Source organism: Camelus dromedarius, chromosome 21 (genome assembly GCF_036321535.1).
Source record: "Camelus dromedarius isolate mCamDro1 chromosome 21, mCamDro1.pat, whole genome shotgun sequence".
Taxonomy (NCBI): domain Eukaryota; kingdom Metazoa; phylum Chordata; class Mammalia; order Artiodactyla; family Camelidae; genus Camelus; species Camelus dromedarius.
Window position 1 is genome coordinate 26898714 of NC_087456.1, and position 19291 is coordinate 26918004.

At 36.6% G+C, this 19291-nt stretch overlaps 1 long non-coding RNA gene across 1 annotated transcript in view; it reads right to left on the reverse strand.

Annotated features, from left to right (window-relative positions):
- Positions 1–567: 567 nt before the first annotated feature.
- The window catches only part of LOC116148635 (uncharacterized), a 132837-nt gene continuing 114113 nt past the window's right edge, over positions 568–19291 (reverse strand). Inside the window, exons 3-4 of the long non-coding RNA XR_004132130.2 lie at positions 1714–1832; positions 568–897 (exon numbers count right to left, since the gene is read on the reverse strand). This is a non-coding gene — a long non-coding RNA (uncharacterized LOC116148635). The remainder of the gene's footprint in view (positions 898–1713; positions 1833–19291) is intronic.

The window sequence follows — 19291 nt, forward strand, 5'->3', positions numbered from 1 at the left end:
AATGAAAAAGAATATGAAAACGAGTATATATGTATGTGTATGCATGACGGGGACATTATGCTGTACACCAGAAACTGACACATTGTAACTGACTGTACTTCAATAAAAAGAAGCCAATGGGGGGAAAAACAGATATTGAATATAATTCCCTGTACTACACAGTAGGTCCTTGTTGTTTATCTGTTTTATATACAGTAGTGTGTATCTGCAGATTTTTTATTAAGATATAATCGACATATAACATTGTGTCAGCCTAAGGTGCACAACATGTTGATTTGAGACATTTATTGCAATGCGATTACCACCATAGCTATCATCTCTACACCTCACATACTTTCTTCTTGTGGTGGGAGCAATTAAGATCTAGTCTCTTAGTAACTTTCACATTTATAACACAGTATTGTTATCTGTAAGCAGTTTGCAGTGAATTAAATCTCCATAACTTATTTATCTACTAGTTGCCAAGTTTGTGCCCCTAACCATCTCCCCAACTTCCCCTACCCCCCAACCCCTGATGACCACCATTCTGCTCTCTGTTTTTGTAAGTTTGATTTCCTTTAGATTCCACATAGCAGTGATATCATACAATATTTGTCTTTCACTTACTTTTTATGTCAGAAAAATATGCTGTTATAAGTCAGGGTTTCAGGGTTTCTTTACTTGCAGCCAAACACATTTTCACATACTAAACTCTATTCTGCCACTGAGATCTCTCCTCCTGGTTTCCAAACACACATCCTGTGAACTGTGATCACATATGACCTCTTTGGCCCCCAACATAAAGAAGAATGATTAGTTATGGAAAACACTCACAGACAATGAAGAGGTAGAGATCTTGTTGTCCCAAAATCTGGCTCCATAAAGACAGAGTATCTAAAGGATGCCTGGGTTTTCTTTCTGCAAAACATAAGAAGCACACGCATCCACTTTGCCATTATATTCTCTTTCTTCCCCTTAATTCCAGATGGAATGTGCTTCCATGAAACCAGGTAAATTCATGTTATTGGAGGCAGAAGAAACTGGATGCTGCTCAAAGGCATTTGAGTTTGTAGCTCTGCTCCTCGGCTGCCATGTGGGGAGCAGTGGGGACTCCCACACTGCTCTGACTTGGTCTATGCTCTGTGGTCCTCAACTCAGCAAAGGCTAGGAGTGCAAATGTCACCCTCAGGTCTCACTTTGAGGGCTGTGCCTTCACAGAAGAAAAAACTCCTCCTTTTTAATTTCTGGAATTCGTTACAAAGGACCTTTTCTTTCTTAAAAATTATAAAATGTGGGTTTGGGGATAGCCTTGGGAGTCATTTGGTTCAATCTCTGATATCATCTAAATCAAAATGAAAATCAGATTACCTTTATAAAAAAAATTCCTTGAGGAGAAAGATAGCCCAGCCATCATCTTTGGCAGAATTTAGTTTAATCAAACTGCGTAAAATATTTCCTCCTTTGGCCTCACTGAACCACCTTTCTTCAATTAAAAATGTAAAAGAAAAAAAAAAGAGAGAGAGAGAGAAAACCCAGAATATGACTTATTCTCAAAATAATATTTTATAGATTGCAGGTAAGTGCTAAGTCCTATCTTTCTTCCTTTCTCAAGATGGAACAAGTCCAAATAAGAATCTTATTAGAATCTTTCCATTTCCATCTTTCAGACTGAGCTTCAAGTAATATTATAACGTTAGGATGAGAAGGCCACACAGCCATACTCTGCTCACTTACCAATTCCTTTTCCATGTCTTTGTCTTCTGCCCTGTAGCCCGCATCCTTCCTTCCTTCCTTCCTTCCTCCTAAACACATACAGACACACATCTTCCATGGTCTTCGGGATTCCTCTGCATCTGAATGAAAAGGGAATATGATTCTCTGAGACTCTCTGAATACCACCCAGGGGAATCCACAGAGTCAGCCTTCAACTAGTTTGGCTGATTTCCATTGTGGGCCGTTTCATTTGCTCACTGTCTCCAGGATAGCCAGGTTATTATTATTATTATTAATTTTTGGTGATTTTCTTTCTTTTTTAAAAAAATTGAATTATAGTTGATATGCAATGCTGTGCTATTTTCAGGTGTACAGCAAAGTGTTTCAGTCATACCTACCTCTATATGTATAGGTATCTATGTTCTTTTTCAGACTCTTTTCCATTATAAGTTGTTACAAGATAGTGAATAGAGTTCCCTGTGCTGTACAATAGGTCCTTGTTGTTTATTTTATATAGAGAAGTAGGGAAAAGGATATATTATTATTTTTTAACAAAGCAATTCCAACTAGACATGGGGCTGAATCTTCAAAAGAATGCAAGCCTAGATATTTCCTGCCTTTCCCTGTTTTTTTCCTTCTTTTTTTCTGTTCATCTCCATCCCCTTTTTCTGTGTGAGAAAATGCATTTGACCAGCAGCCCACGTGGCCCCATCCATCAGGCTCGGTAAAGTCAGGGTCGGGAAGGAGAGTCTAAAAGCAGGGCTCATTTCAGAATTAAGTGCAGGGTGAGCCAGAGTTATCGACAGAGACTCTCTCCCTCGTGATGGGTCTGCAGATTTACTCAGAGACTTGGAAGGCCTCAGTCTTTGAAGAAGAGCCATGAGGCAAAGCTGTGTCCTTGCCCAGCCGGCCGCCGCTCCCTGAGTGATGGGTTGACGTGCCCTTCCTCTGTCAGCACTACCATTTCCACCATCCCTAGGGACCAAAACAAGAGCAAAAGCCAAGAAAACCAGGAACTCCAAAGCAAATGGATCCCCTCTCCAGGTTCTGTAGCAGATTCTTCCTCAGAACGTGGCTGATTTTCCTTTGCAACTCAGAGCACAAGGGGAAGGTCCAACTGCCTGTCTCTGAAGAATATTATCTCTTTTCTAATTTTATTTACTCCCGCACCTGTCTTCTCCCTGAAAAAACCTTTCTCTTCTCTTTACCTTTTCCCCTCATATGAAGCATACACTGTAAAGACCACTACATAGATCCCTGCTTTTTATCTTCTCTGTCTTTTTCCCCTTTCTAGTGCTCCTTTAATCACAGTGTCCATGAGGATTTCCACAATCTTATTAATATTTAACATTTATTGTTAGTCTCCTGAGCCACCACAGAGACATATATTATCTCTTTGGAAGATTTAATGTCACCCTTAGTGATTCATATTCTCAATGGTATGTTTCTACTTGGAAAAAAAAATCTTCTTCATCTCCAAATTAAAGCATTCTGTGCCCAGCTGAAGTTTCGATGCTTGGGCAGAAAGGGTGGATCGTAGACAACGAGGTTATTTATACTCTGTCCACCAGGGATCAGAAGTTTTTTACAGAAACTTCTGGAATTATTCAGCTCATGTCCTGTATTTATATTTCTTTTGAAGTGCCTTAAAATATAGACTTCAATTAAATTAAAAACTTAGAGAGGCCAGACGTATTTAACTTTGCACTGTCTTATAAGCAAAGTTTGCTCAGTAAGTAGATACATTACAAACCCAATATCTTGGGATTGACTTACCTGTCAATGGAAACAAATTATTTTTTAAAAATATCTTAGCAGAAGAAGGTACCACAAGTACATAAACAGAAGAAACAGTGACAATGTCACAGCAGGCAGATTGCTAGATATGAGCAAAGAAAGGGGGGCACAGGCCAAATGGCAGGAAACCATACAGCTTGTGAATAAGGGGGCTCCTTGGGCAGACAGAGAAAAGCAGGAACCTCTGGACTGAAAAGAAACCACACATTTTGGGGTGGAAAGTGGCCTGGAGGCAAAGAAAGGTGGGAAATGGTAAAAAACTCTGATGTCCGATTGTAACCTTGTGCCCATCTTGCCTCCTTCTCTAACTGAAAAAGCTCCCCACGTTAGCGCCTTTTGTCTTATTTCCTCACTTGAGATTCTGTCTCTCCCCCTTCAACGTACCCCATCGGAACAAACTGGTATGTTCCTGCCAAACTGTCCCTCTGCTCTCCAGTGAGCACCACATTAGGTTCATCCCAGTACAGGTCACTCATGAATCGCCAGACAGACTCCGCCATCTGCAAACATCTTCTTTACAGAATCCTCAGGGTTCTTTGTTTGAGGGGGAGGATTGCATAAACAACACATTTCTTGATTTTCTGAGTTGATAACCAATTCTTGTATGGATACAGGAGACAGACAAAGATTTCGATTGAGTTGTTTGTTTTCATTGCTGAGTTTTAAGAGTACTTTATAATTTTGGATAACAGTTATTTATCACATGTGTGTTTTACAAATATTTTCTCCCACTCCATAGCTTGCCTTCTCATTTTCTTCACAGAGCTTTTAATAGGGCAGAAGTTTTTAATTTAAATGAAGTCCAATTTGTCAATTTTGTTTTTCTTTCATGGATCATGCTTTTCATATTGTACCCAAAGAAAGTCATTACCAAGCCCAAGGAAACCTAAATTTTCTCCTGTGTTATCTTCCAGGACTTTTTAGAGCTTTGCATTTTACATTTAGGTCTATGATCCAGTTTGAGTTAATTTTCGTGAAAAGTGTAAGATTTGCATATAGGTTCCTTTTTTTTTCTTTTTTGCATGTGATGATCAATTCAGTTGTTCCAGCACCATTTGTTGGAGAAACTGTTTTTGATCTGTTGTATTACCTTTGCTCTTTTGTCAAATATCAGTTGACTATATTTAAGTAAATCTATTTCTGGGCTCTCTGTTCTAGTCCATTGATCTTTTTGTCTATTCTTTCTCCAATACCACTCTGTGTTGATTACTGTAACTTCATAGTAAGTCTTGAAGTCAGGTAGTGTCAGTTCTCTGACTTTGTTCTTCTCCTTCAATATTGTGTTGGCTATTCTGGGTCTTTTGCCTTTCCATGTAAACTTTAAAATCAGTTTGTCAATATCCACAAAATAACTTGCTGAGATTTTTGATTGGGGTTGCAGTGAATCTATAGATCAAGTTGGGAAGAACTGACATCTTGACAATATTGAGTCTCCTCATCCCCATGCATGGAATCTCTCTCCGTTTATTTATTTAGATCTTCTTTGATTTCTTTTTATCGGAATTTTTGTATAGTTTTCTTCATACAGATCTTTGATTTTATTAGGTTCACACCTAAGTGTATCTTTTTGGTTTGGGTGCTAATACAAATGGTGTGGTGTTTTTAATTTCATATTTCAGTTCTTCATTGGTGGCATATAAGCAAGCAATTACTTCTGTACATTGGAAGTAGATTTTAAAGATCAGATTTATTACTGAGTAAAGCTGGATTTGAGGATAAGAACACAACTGTGACTTTAAAGCTGCATAGTAGACTAGATCATATTGTCTCTCCACTTCAGACACAGCTGAATAAACACACGTGACTACCAGACTGCCCCAGGGAGATTATCACAGAGAGGAGAGGAGTTGTCCTGAGGACAGGCCCTGGCACAGAAAGAGAGACAGAGAGAGAAAGAGAGAGAGAGAAGCCTGGGAGGGGCCCAACCAGCCTTACCATCGGATACTTCTCCTCTCAGGTGCAGCAATGGGGCCAGAGAACGAGAGACACAAGAAACACGACTCTAGCAGACACTGCCCATCAGGGATACACGGGACTGTGGAATAGAAACTCCCTCCAAAATGCCACACTAGCCCCTCTAATTTGAAAAGACTAAAAAAATCAAGACAGAAAGCCAAAACTGAAAGTCATCTCCGAAAGTAATTTGCTGTGTGTTTGTGTGTGTATTTGTACATTTCTTATATCATGCACATCAAACCTCCACAAAATAAGTCCTATTAGAAGCTGTGGTATATTTATACAATGGAATACTACTCAGCCAAAAAAAGAATAAAATAATGCCATTTATAGCAAAATGACCTAGAGATTGTCATTCTAAGTGAAGTAAGCCAGAAAGAGAAAGAAAAATACCATATGATGTCACTCATATGTGGAATCTAAAAAAAAGAAATAAAGAAGACACTAATGAACTCATCTACAGATGAGACTCACAGAAACAGACTCACAGACATAGTAAACAATCTTATGGTTATGAGGGGAAAGAGGAGGAGAGGGATAAATTTGGGAGTTCAAGATATGCAAATACTAACTACTATATATAAAACAGATAAACAACAAGGTCCTACTATAGCGGGAACTCTATTCAATATCTTGTAATAACCTCTAATGAAAAACCATATGAAAATGAATGTATGTATATATATGACTGAAACCCTGTACTGTACATCAGAAATTAACACATTGTAACTGACTATACTTCAATAAAAAATAAAAATAAAAACATTATCTTCTAAGATCTGAGCTTCTTACATACATGGTATCTCATCAAAAATTCTGCTTTTTTTCTTTTTAAGTAGTGTGCCACTTAATATAAATTATTAATCATAACATGGGGACCAAAAAAAGCATAAATAAAAATATAAAAGCCACTTGTGTATGTCACCACTCAGAGTTCAGTATTTCCTTCTATGCAGATATATATACATATAAGCATGTGTTTTAAAAGAGGATTATAATATTTCTCTATTTTTATAACCTGCTTTTTAACCTCATGTATCTTGAAAATCCCTGCATCATTAAGTAGTCTTCCACAAGATGACTTTTGGTGACTGGGTGCTATTCCGTTATATGGTTCTGTGTGTGCACCATGATTTACTGTCAACTCTGCTGCTTAGACAATTAGGTTGTTCTCTATCTTAAACAATCCTGTATGAGCATCTATGTTCATAAATCTATGCACAAGTGTCTAATTATTTCTTGAAGTTACAACCCTAAAAATAAACTTCCAGCATCACTACGTATGCCCATTTTTTTTAGTCTTTTGAAACATTTTGTCCATCTATGCTCTCACTTGCAATTCTTAATGAACGGATTCTCCCAGTTTTCCAGTAATTCTCTGGTAATAAATTTGCCACCTTTGGAAACTTTTTATAGCCACTTGGGTCCATGTTTAGACCAGGGACACAAGGACTCACTGTAATCATTCTGGAAAAAATAATTGCATTAATGTAGATGCTAAAGTTAGGAAGTGGCTGAGATGCAGAGCTAGCCTGCCAAGTACCACAGTGCATCCAGGGTTGTGCTTTTCTCCAACTTTCTAAACTTCTCAGAGGAAGTGAAACTGCTTCTTTGGATAAAATGCCGTATGGAGAGAAACTCCTTAAGCTCTGAAATACCTTTTTACCTAGATCCTGATAGACAGCAAAATCTGTGGTGTGACGAATGGCATCTGACATCCAGGAAGGAACATACCCTGAAAAATAAATCCATATCTCGCATCCATCTCTAATTTCAGGGGACAGGCTCTCATGCAAGATCTGTATCTGCCTCTGCCTTCCACAAACACCACATTTTCGCTTTCTGGCCCTGTAATCAACTTGACTGAAACACAGCCACCACCCAATCTGAGTTAAACTTTGCTCCCATAAAGAGCCAAGATATACTGCTTGTCAAAAATTGATTTCTAAGGAGAAAAATATAAGTAAGTCATCATTTTAAAAGCACATATTTTTTGCTGGTTTTTAAAAAGTGGGTTTAAAGAATCTGTGGTTTTGCATTCATGTACATATCCATCATGAGTTTGGGCGATTTGAGAAGAATATTTGTAACAAACATTAGGTACTTAGGACCTTTCTTATGAGTAATTCAAAGTACCGCACTGTTAACAATTAAATACATAGTCATTCCATTTATAAAAAATTACTGAGTCCCTGCTATGTGCCAGTTTGTATTTGGTACTGAGATAACAGAATAAATAATATGTTGACTCCAAACTTTAGAATCTTCCCATCTAGGTGAAAAAATGCTCATTAGTCACGTTGAGGGACTCATTGTTAGTCTGGGAAATCATACCAAAAGGGCAACTAGGTAGCACTTCCTGCTCATTAGGATGACTGTAGTGAAAAGAAAGATGGACCAGAACACATGTTGCCAAGAATGTAGAGAAATTAGAGCCATCGTGAGCGGCTGGTGGGATTGTAAAATGGCGCAACCACTTTGGACAGCAGTTTGGCAGTTCCTCAACATGTTGAACACAGAATTACCATAAAACTCAGGGAGTCCACTCTTAGTTATATACCCAAGAGAACTGAAAATATATGTGTATACAAAACTTGTACATGTGTGTTCATTGCAGTATTATTCATCATAGCCAAGAAGTAGAAACAACCCAAATTACCATCAACTAATAAATGAATAAACAAATATAGCTGTATAATGAAATATTATTTGGCAATAGGAAGGAATAACATACTATAACATGGAAGACCCTTAAAAATATTATGCTGTGTGAAAGAAGCTAGGAGCAAAGGCCACATACTATGAATCCATTATATGAAATGTACAGAATAGGCAAACCCATAGAGACAGAAAGTGATTCAGTGGTTGCCAGGAGCTAGGGGGAAGCAGGGATGGAGCATGAGTGATAACAGTGTGGGATTTTTTTTGGAAGAGGTGATGAAAATGGCCTGGAATCAGATAGTGATGATCAATGCATAACCTTGTAAGTATATCAAATACCACTGGATTGTACCCTTAAAAAGAATGAAGTTTATGATATGTGAATTATATCTCAATAAAGATGTTATTAAAAAAAAAAAAGAATTCCCAGGATAATGTGATTCACTCCACTAATGTAGGGTGAAAAAAAGGGTGGGGGAAGGCTTCATAAAGTTACTAATATTTACCCCAAATATTCAAAGATGAGTAGGAATAAAGTTGATGCAGGGAGCATCTGGGTCAAGGGATTATCTAAGCACCTAGTAGATACTAAATCAATATTTTTGAATGAATTCATGATTTTAGAGAATTGCTTGATTTGAAAATGCCATGAGAACCCTCTCTCCAGGTCTCGAGATAATTGAGGACAGGCCAAAACATATGATCAAACTGGGTTGGGACCACTGTCCTGTGGCACATTACACAACAACAAAGTTACGATCTTCCTAGTTTTCCCTGATACAAAACACCTATAAATTTCTATCTCTCTGACCGGATGGATAGTTGACGAGCTCTTAGAAGAGATTATTGTTATTCCTTTCATCCTAGACCGTGTCTACAAATACAGACATAAAGTCTGATGAAATAGTAAGCAAATGCTAATCATCTCACATCATATAAATAGGCAGAATTGAGTCGAATATTTTCTTCTTGTTTTTTTTTTCACTTTTAACCAGCTTCTTTTGAGTAGAGGACTATAGACTCACAGCTATACATCTCATACATTTTCTAAGTTACGAGTAATATTTATAGAATCCACCACTAATGTCTTCTATTCCTAGATTTCAAGATCATTTAAATAAGCAGAATGTTCAAAATATATGAAGATGAAATGAAAAACACAATTTGGATACCAGTTAAGTTTTCAGCTAAGGAAAAATTTAGATAAAACCGTGAAGATAGGAGATGACAATTAAATGCAACTGGGTGCTACACAGTTTAAGAAAATGTAATTAACCTGCATATCATTCTGGACAATTGACTATTTTTGTAAGGAAGGTTTGAGGCTGGGATGATAACCAGAACCAACCTGGGTAAGAAACACTTTACCCAGAACTGTCAGTGGTTTGCAAACATGAAGAGAAGAGAAGAGATGTCTGAAAGGTGCGTTCGAAGGTAATAGGATTTTGCCCTACTACGGAAACTTAACCTATAGACTGGAAAGCTTTTATGTGATACCGCCTTTTGAATGACAACTGTCGATAAGAGTTGAACAGTGCTGAGGTCAGTATGGATTTTTTTCGAGGGCTCTCTGCTGCCATTGCCTGTCAGGAGACATCGCATGCCATTTTCAAATCACTTAGATACATTCAGCTTTTTCTTGCATCTGTATGTAGCAAAAACACTGGGGTAGTAACAGCTATTTTTTAATGTCTTCATCTCAATGCATGTCAGGTTAGGGAATACGCTGAACACTGTTTAAAATTTCTTGCTTTAAAAATAGGTTAATAACCTGCAAGTAATTGTTTTTCAAAGATTTGGATAATTCAACCTTATAGTGTATTTTATGCTTCTTTTAATGAATAGAACATTACTTTTGTTTAAAAGACTTTCATTTACTCTATTGTACATTTTTCACCTGATGTAGAGAAAAATCAATTATTTTAAGAATTAAGTCCTTTCTGGCAGTTCATTTAAGTAAATCCTACTAAGTTAAATGACCATCAGTATTTATCCTTATTTATCAACTCCAACAAAAGTGCTATAATGTACAGAAGTGGAATATAATTTGCTGTTGAGGAAATCACATTGATTTTCCTGTCAGTTAAAGATTGCTAGTTGGAACGCAAGAATAATATGTTCTCCTAGACAAAATTTACTTGATAAGAATTATTCTAGAATTGGAAAAGGAGGTGGCTGTTCCCATATCCTCTATAACCAGCTTATGCCTGATGTAATAAATGCTCAGGTGAGAATATCTGAGAATAAATGAACAGAGAAAGATGTCAAATTTGGAATAATTATAACCAAAAGAATAGCTTACAATTTATAATGTACAAAATGTTTTGAAATATTTAAAATACTTTTCCATACATGATATAATTTAATAACTAACATATGAATTTTATGTAATCAGCAACTGGATGATCAAAAGGAAAGACTGATTTCATACTATAAATTATATAATACATCTTACGGCCTGTCTGTGTTTGATGAAAACACATAATAACCTGTGCCTGTTTCACTTTGCAAGGTACAAACATTTGATTAGGTATCCATAAAACTGTCAAAATATATAGACTATCAAAACATTAAAAACTAGAAAACCCTATAAACTTCTCAAGAGAGAAGAGTGTATCTTTTTATGTATTGATTTTTCTTTACTGGTCCAGATATGGGAGTGATATGATCAGTAACAATTTGGAGAGCTGTTCCTCTCCCCCTCCCAAAGGCAGTAAGTCACGAGGACGTATTTGTTGGAAAGTTAGGGGGCTCCCAAGTAGCTCCCCTCACTTCTAGCCAGATTCAGAACCAGCTGAGAGATAGACAAGGAGTGAGGCCGAGGGATTTCTGGGGGAAGGTGGCTCAGTTGTGCAGCACCGTGGGTCCCTGACGTCCTCACTCGCCTCCAGGAAACCAGAGGACTCAGGTCTCTTTCCCAGGGCTAGAGCCAGCTGAGGGAAAAACGATTTGCAAGAGGAGCAGAAACAAAAGCGAATGGGTAGTGGAATGAGTTAGGTTATCACGTCCATTTTTCCATTTTCTCCTCCCAAACTCAGCGACCTGATGTTTTGGAGATGTGAGTGAGGGGGTAGAGAGAGGCCCAAGGAACCCAAATGGGTGTCCCGCCATGTCAAAGCCCCTCCATGTGAAAACCTGACACATGCTGGGGTGGAGGCTACCTCTAACTACTGTCAACAGATAACAGAAAATAAATACATAACTACACTAATTCTTTACTATGTACTGTTGCCTTATGAGATGTCTTCAAAAATAATTTTACTAGAGTCATTTTGGTGAATATTTGTCAAATATGTGACTAAGCATAACTATAAAAATAAAAAAGAGAACTTTAATTAAGAATTCATCATCTTAAATAGCAAAACTATTGAAGAGAAAACACCTTTCAGGTTATTGCTTGCACTGTGAATTATCTCAAGTCACGAGAGGTTTTAAAAAAAGTTTGAAAATGTATATTTAAATATTCATTGGAGAGCTGAAATCTACAACCTTGGCAATACATTTATAATTTAAAAGTTATAACCTTAAAATATATATATCACATGGCAGATAATATTAATAGTAACAGTTAAAATAATATGACCCATATTTACCGAGTATACGCTATGCTCCAGGAATTGTACAAAGTATTATATATACATGGTCTCATTAAAATTTCACAGTTGCCTTATGAGGTAAGTACTATTATCATTTTAAGAAACGTGTCCTTGACTTGAAAATTCCTTACAGCAGCATCTGAATTAAACTTTATCTGTACTGTGTTTTCCTTTTAGTTAATGGGAGAGGCAAACATATGCCCTTTCCTCTATGATGGTAAACAGATTCAACATCAGTTTTCCACACATTGGGTCTTAAAATTATTCTAGTCAGGGGCATGGCAGCTATTAATGCCTACCAAGATGTAGGCATTGAATAACACAAGTAATTAGTTCAGGGAGGCAACACGTTACTTTAAGCATTATTAGTAGGAAGGTAACCAGAAGTCCTGGATTCAAGTCTCAGCAGCATCTTTTTCTAGCTGTGTGCCTTCATCTTTTGAAGATTTGGTTTCATGACCTCAAAAATGGGAATAAAACATGCCAGCCACCTCACAGCATTGTTTTGAGAATCAAAGAAGATATTAAATGAGAGAAGTATTCTAAAATGAGCTGCACATGGAGATGCAGGCTTTTGGTCCCCTGTATTTGCCTGGGTTACCCCTTCTCCAGCTCACCCTCTGTGCTCTCTTGCACTTTCTCCCAGCTGGCTCCCTCATGGGAAGGACGCTGAGCCCTTACACCCACCGTGGTAGCTGTCATTTCCACCATCTCTTAGTCACATTGGTTTGTTGCTCATGGGTTTCTGCCTGCAGCTAAACTACAAAACACTTATTTTTGTATAGTCAACACACATACAGACAAAAAAAAATCCCTGAAAAATGCCTGTTTAATTTTGGAATCAGGCTTCAGGAAAAAAAAAAAACACTTTTTTTCTTGCAAAAGTCAGAAGCCTTGGAAAGAAAATCTATCAAAATAAGATGGATTCCCTTAGAAACACTTATTTTTTTATGCTAAAATAAACACGTTAAATAAAGTCCATGAATATTAAGACCCTTGAAGACACAAGGCTTTGGACTTCATTTTTATAGTGTCTTCCTGAGGTACACTTTCGATCAAGCTCTTGGAAACAGGTTGTTATTTATAAATTAGGTTTATTTATTTTTTTAAGGGAGGTACTGGGGATTGAACCCAGGATCTTGTGCATGCTAAGCACACATGCTACTACTGAGCTACAACCTCCCTGCCAAACAGTAAAAACTTATTCTCTCACAATTCTGGAGGCTAAAATTTTAAAATCAAAGTATCAGCAGGAACATGCTCCCTCTGAAGGCTCTAGGGAAGAATCTTTCCTTGCCTCTTCCAATTTCTGGTGGCCCCCGGCAATCCTTGGCTGTGGCTGCACCATTCTGATCTCTGCCTCCGTCATCACACAGCTGTCTTCTCCCTGTGTCTCTCTGTGTCCTCTCCTCTTCTTATAAGGCATCAGTTACTGGACTTGGGGCCCACACTAAAGTCAGCTGATTTCATCTAGAGCTCCCTAATTAATTACATCTAAAAATACCCTATTTCCAAATAAGGTCATATTCTCAGTTTCCAGGTAGACACAAATTTGGGGGAGAGGGGGGTCACTGTTCTACTCACTGCACAGCCCATCCCCTAATATATCTTGCCGTCCTCCTTCCCTTCCTGCTGCCCCCTCATCAGCTAGAATTCGTTAGAAAAGCTGGCTCCATCGTTCACATTTACAGCAGGATTTTTCTCAGCTGCTCAATTAGAGCCTAATTCCTGAAATCAAAATAACACCTTATGGGGGGAAAGCCCCCTGTGATTATTCTTATTGGTGAAACGGGGAATATTTTTAGAAAACAGATATGCTCGGGAGAAGGGAGAGAGTTCTTTGGCTTCCTGAGAGGTTGAGCATGAAAATGCCCCATGGTACCCTTGTTTTATGTGCCTTGTTCCCGAACAAGAAGTGAACTTAAACACAATATTGATTTCAGTGTTACGTGTGAACATGCGAACAGAAGTGTACAATTTTCGAAATCCATGGTCATGGAATCAGCTCTGAGTGATGAAGGGGAGAAAAAATTCTCACTTAGTCCAGAATAAGCATTCGCATAGCTAACTTTTCACTTGGTAAATGTGTCTTGGGATAAACACTCTATGGCAAGAATCTTCCCATTCATAAAGCTATCTGGTCAGAAGCACTCAGGACACCAAGTTCATGAAGGAATCCCAACTGTCTGCCCCCAGCCTACTACTTGTGAAATGCAAGGTAGTGATTTTCATGTTTCTAGTATATGGTTATATTTTCCAGAATGTTCCATGTCCTGTATCCCTCCCTGGTCCTTGCCTTGCCAGACTTCCACTTCTGATGATCATGTGCAACCATCACAAGATGCAAATGCCCAAGGGAGGCAAGCACACGGTGAAGCCCTTCCACGCTTACGTTCCAGCGGCAGTCTACAGGAATGGGAACCGCTTTTAAAGCAATTTTTCAGGATATACATTTTAAAATATCAAATTAATTGTTTATGCCCTCCAAATTTAAGAGGTTTAGACACATTTACTGAATATGGGCTAGGCTTGGTGCTAGGCAGCAGGTGGGCGGAGGTTAATAAAGACTGGATTCTGACCTCAAGGAGCTCAAGTTTCATTAGGGAGACAGACATCTAGGTGCATAATTATGACACAGAGGGAACTGTTGAACAGTAGAACTCTGCTCTTGGTTCAGAAATACTACCCCAAACAACAACAACACAAAGCAATCATAACAAAATGGGAATATGTTTAATCTATGTGTGTGCAATGCAGGGAGAGTTTCCCAGGGGATGAATCTAAACAGGTTTAAAGGATGAATGGGGAGTTTTCCACCATTCATGGGGAGGGTGGAGGGAAGCAGCAGCAATGCTGGGAAAAGGGATCTCATGAGCCAAAGCAGGAAATAGGAATAACGTGGACTGTCCTGGACACTACAAATAATTTGATAACACTGGGAGATAAAGTGAGTTTGGTGACCAAGGAATTGTCTTCAGAACTAGACAAGGCAGGATATGAAAGTCTTGTGCATCATGCTAAGGACCATGGGCTTGGACCAGTGAGGACTTATTGAAGAGATTTAAGGTAGGGGTGTGTGTGTGTGCATGTGCATGTGTGTGTGCATGTGCATGTGTGTGTGTGTGTGTGTGTGTGTGGTGGTGGTGGTGGCTGGAGGGAGATATGATCATATTTAACTCGTTGATCTCATTACTGTGCTATTAAAAGAACTCTAGAGGTAAAAACACCTTTCTTCATAATAATATAATGGTAGTCCAATAACAAAAAGAGGATTTATTGTATTTTTGGAAATCAAATTAAGGAAATATTATGCCACATTTAAAGTATAATATAAGATTTATTAGCCATGTGGCAAAAATATATAGTCTTAAGCATGCCTTATTATAAATGAAATGAGGTGCAGTACTCATGAACTGTAAAGTTAGCCTTTTACCCAATTCTTTGATTTTTCTATTGAATTTCAGGTGACCTGTAAATAAGTATTGCAGTGAATGTTTAAGAAAAATTAAAATGGCTAATGTTTATGGATGCCATCTGTTAATAGCATTTAAAAATCACATAAAATTCACTTTTTAGAAGAAAATTCTCAATTGTTATCATGTTCTCATCCATCAAAATATATTCAGGCATGGTCTCTCACTGTCGGTGCCAACAAATGATCGTTGTCCTCTAAGTAACTGATTGAACGTATCTGCCCAGGCTAAATATGTGAGCATAAATCACAACGTTCAATTCCTTTCATTTGTATACTGCTTCGGAATTTGTAAAGGACTCTAACGCACATTAATAAAGCATGTGTCTGAGGCACAGATATTACCGTGAATGAATTGCTTACTGAGGAAGTTTAGTCCTTGGCTGGAAAATTAAGAGTGTTGGTTATTCAAGAACAGAATTGAGGTTGTCAGGGTTCAACCTTCAAACCAGTCTGAGTCCTGAAGCTGTTGGCTCTCTCCAGCCCTTCTCAGAATGAATATGCAGTATCTGAATTCTCCAGGCAAGAATCATTATACATCCCTCCTTCCTGTATGGCCTCAGATGCTCAGACCACCAGGGAAAGTCTCATGTCCCGATGGGCTTGGCTTTTGAATAGCAGTTGAAGTGAACCAGCTATTGTGAGAAGGTCTGATAAGGTACTCAAATATCTATAATTAATTTATTAATTCCAAGGGTTTACTGACTGCCTAGTAATGCCCAGCATTTTGTCTGAAGATAGAGGGAAATCAAAAGATATGTATGAAACTTTGTGAATTTACCAAAAATTATTGAATGGTACACTCACAATAGGTGAATTTCATGGTATGCTAATTATACTCCTGTAGAGCTACTGTAGGAAAAGGAGGGGGAGAGGAAGGGAAAGGCAGAGGGCAGGAGAAAGATGAATCAAACTACCCAATTGTTGCAGAGGGAACTCCAAGAGGAAAGGGGCAGGTGGAATAGGGTCATATTCCCCAAACTGTAATCATTCCTTGGTAACTTCCAATGTTTACCTTATCATTTAATATCCGTATTTTACTTTATTAAATATTTCTCTATTTTGGGGTATTATTTTTTTAAAATATAAATCTTTATTGCTAATAGTTCTTTTAAAGCCAGATTGTCTTTTTCTTACCTAAACTGGTTAAACAGGAAAAAAAAAAAAAAAAGAGAGAAAGAAGATGGCTTTGCCGTCTCGGAGATGACAATGTAGTTAGGGGTGGTTACATTTGTAAACATGCATCCAGGTAAAGCAAATTGTATAACATATCGAATTTTATACAATTAAGTGCCACAGTTAATGAGCAGAAAACAAACATAATAGAAATTGAGAGAAAAGTGAGATTACCATGAGCTAAACTTGTGAGGATTGTTAATCACAGAGACATTGGGACTTAAGCTGGACACTGCAGAATGGGATACAGCTTGGAAAAGATGGAGGAAACTGATTTTATATCTCTACACTGACTGTGCCCCTATTATATGCTAAACACAATACTGTCTATCTACATACAGGTAGCATACATTATCTTACCTAAATGTCGTAGCAATCATGTAAAAGAGATACTATTATTCATAGGTTACATATGAAGAAATTAGGGCTCAGAGAAGTTGATGGCCATACTCAAGGTCTCATACCATCGCCAAGACCCAGATCAAGGGGCTTACTCCTGTACATAAAACTTCTAGGAAGTTTTATGGTTTCAGGTCTCATCTTCAAATCTTTAATCCATTTTAATTCATTTTCGTGTATGGAATAAAATAGGGGTCCGGTTTCATTCTTTTGTGTGTGGCTATGCAGTCTTCCCAGTACCATTTATTGAACAGACTATTCTTTCCCCATTGTATTATCCTGGATCCTTTATTGTAAATTAATTGACCATATATGCATGAGTTTATTTCTGGGCTCTCTATTCTGTTCCATTTATCTATGTGTCTGTTTTTAGGCTAAGAGAGTAGATCTTAAAAGTTCTCACCACAAGAAGGAAATCATAATTATATGACATGATGGCAGTGATAGCTAATGCTCTCGTGGTAATTATTTTGCCATGTATAAGTGTATAAAATCATCATTTAAAATTAAAGTGTACACTTTAAACTTACACATGTTAAAGTCAATTATATCTCAATAAAGTTGAAAAAAATAAAGCAATGCTTAGCACATAGTAAGTAAGAAAAATAAACAAAATAAATAAAAATAAACTTTTCACATATATACATTATTAATTTTTGGCTAACATATCCATTTACCTAAGACCAGAGGTTAGCAAACTAGCTTGTAGAAAGAGCCTCAGTGGCCTGTTTTACAGAATATATTATAATCACTTTCCTCTGTCTTTCTAAATTACTGTTTTTATTGGCTATATAAAATTCCTTTATAAGATTCACTGTGATTTATTTAACCAGTCTTTTACTGTTAAATGTTTAGGCTGCTTCTAATTTTTGCTGTTAAAACTCTGAGATAAATATCTTTGCATTGATACAATTTTGAACATCTTTGTTTCCTTAGGGAAAATTCCTGGATGTGTAATCACTGGGTTAAAGGAAATGAAATATTTTCAAGACTCTTTATTCATATTTCAAAATTATATCCTGGAAAGATTATATCGGTTTAAACTCCAGCCATCTTTGAGAGTGCTGCTTCTCTACATCAATTTCCGGCCCAATTCCTCACAAACCACGGGTACATCATCAAATTTGTGTGTATATGTATTTGTCAATTTCTGTGTGAAACAATGGTATTTCATTCATTACATTGAAATCAGATTTTTACATTTTATGTTTATTGACCACATATATTTCTTCTTTTATAAATTACTTTTTAAAAAGTTTTAAAAATTGGGATAACATTTTTAATGGAATATTTACTATTTTTTCATTGATTTGTTAGAATTTTCTCTAAATAGTCATATCTGTTGTGAATGTTTTCCCTAATTTTCATGGATCCATCAATATCATGTTTCAAGATTTGGCATAATGTCATCTATCAACTTTTGCCATATTACTTCTTATTTTCATGTTAGAACAAGTATCCTCCAAAGCAGATTTTTTAAATATTTATTTAATCTATTATTATCTTATTTTGCTATACAGACTGAGGTGAACAAATGGTTTCATAAGTTGATTTGCCCAAGGTGAAGTATTAAGTGACAAGGCTGCAATCAAAGCTGAGGAAGAGTGACTACAGAGCACAGTGTCTTAAACACTTTAATGTTTCACCATGAAGTATCGTTTTGACTTGTAGTTTGAAACAGATATTTCCACTTATGGAAATATCTTTATATTTCTAATCTAAGTCATTTTTTAAAAATTATAAATTTATAGTGAATTTAATTAAACCCCCTTTCACCATTAACTGAATTATCTTTTGTTATCTATTGAGCCATCTTTGCATTCCCAGAATAAACTTACCTGGCCATAATATATTATTCTTTTAATATACTGAAGGCATTATTTTCCTAAGTTATTTTACAACTAGTTTATATCTTCCCTATTATTTTTTTTTTCTGCTTCTCCTATCAATACTGAGAGAGAGAGATGGTTAAATCTCTCAATATAACGGAGATTTAAAAATTTATTCCTCAAGTTCTATCAATTTCTACTTTATATATCTTAGGCTATTTTAATGAGGATGTACAAATTTAAAATCATTGTCTCCATGGTGAATTAAACCTTTTGCAATTACTCTATTCTTAATAATGCTTTTTGTCTCAAAATCCATTTTGTCTAGCAATGATATAGTTAAACCAGCTTCTTTTTTGTTTTGAATGATACATTTTCCCTTCTTTTTCTTTTCATACTTTTTTTAAATGTTCTTTTATTTTTGGTGTGTACTTATAAATAGAATATACAGGATATTCTTGTCTACTGTAATAATATGCCTTAATGAGTTCAATCTCTTCAAGTAGTTTAAGATTTATCATGTAGTTGAATGAAGTTGGAATTTTTCTACCATTTATTCTCTGATTTCTATTTGTACAGCTCTTTCTATGTTTCTTCATTTTTTCTTCTTTCTTAAAATTTTTGATTTATTGGTTTTCTTTGTTTATTGTTATTTCTTATAAATTATTTTCCTATATTTGTTTAGAAATTTTACACTTTGTCTTTTTTTTAAT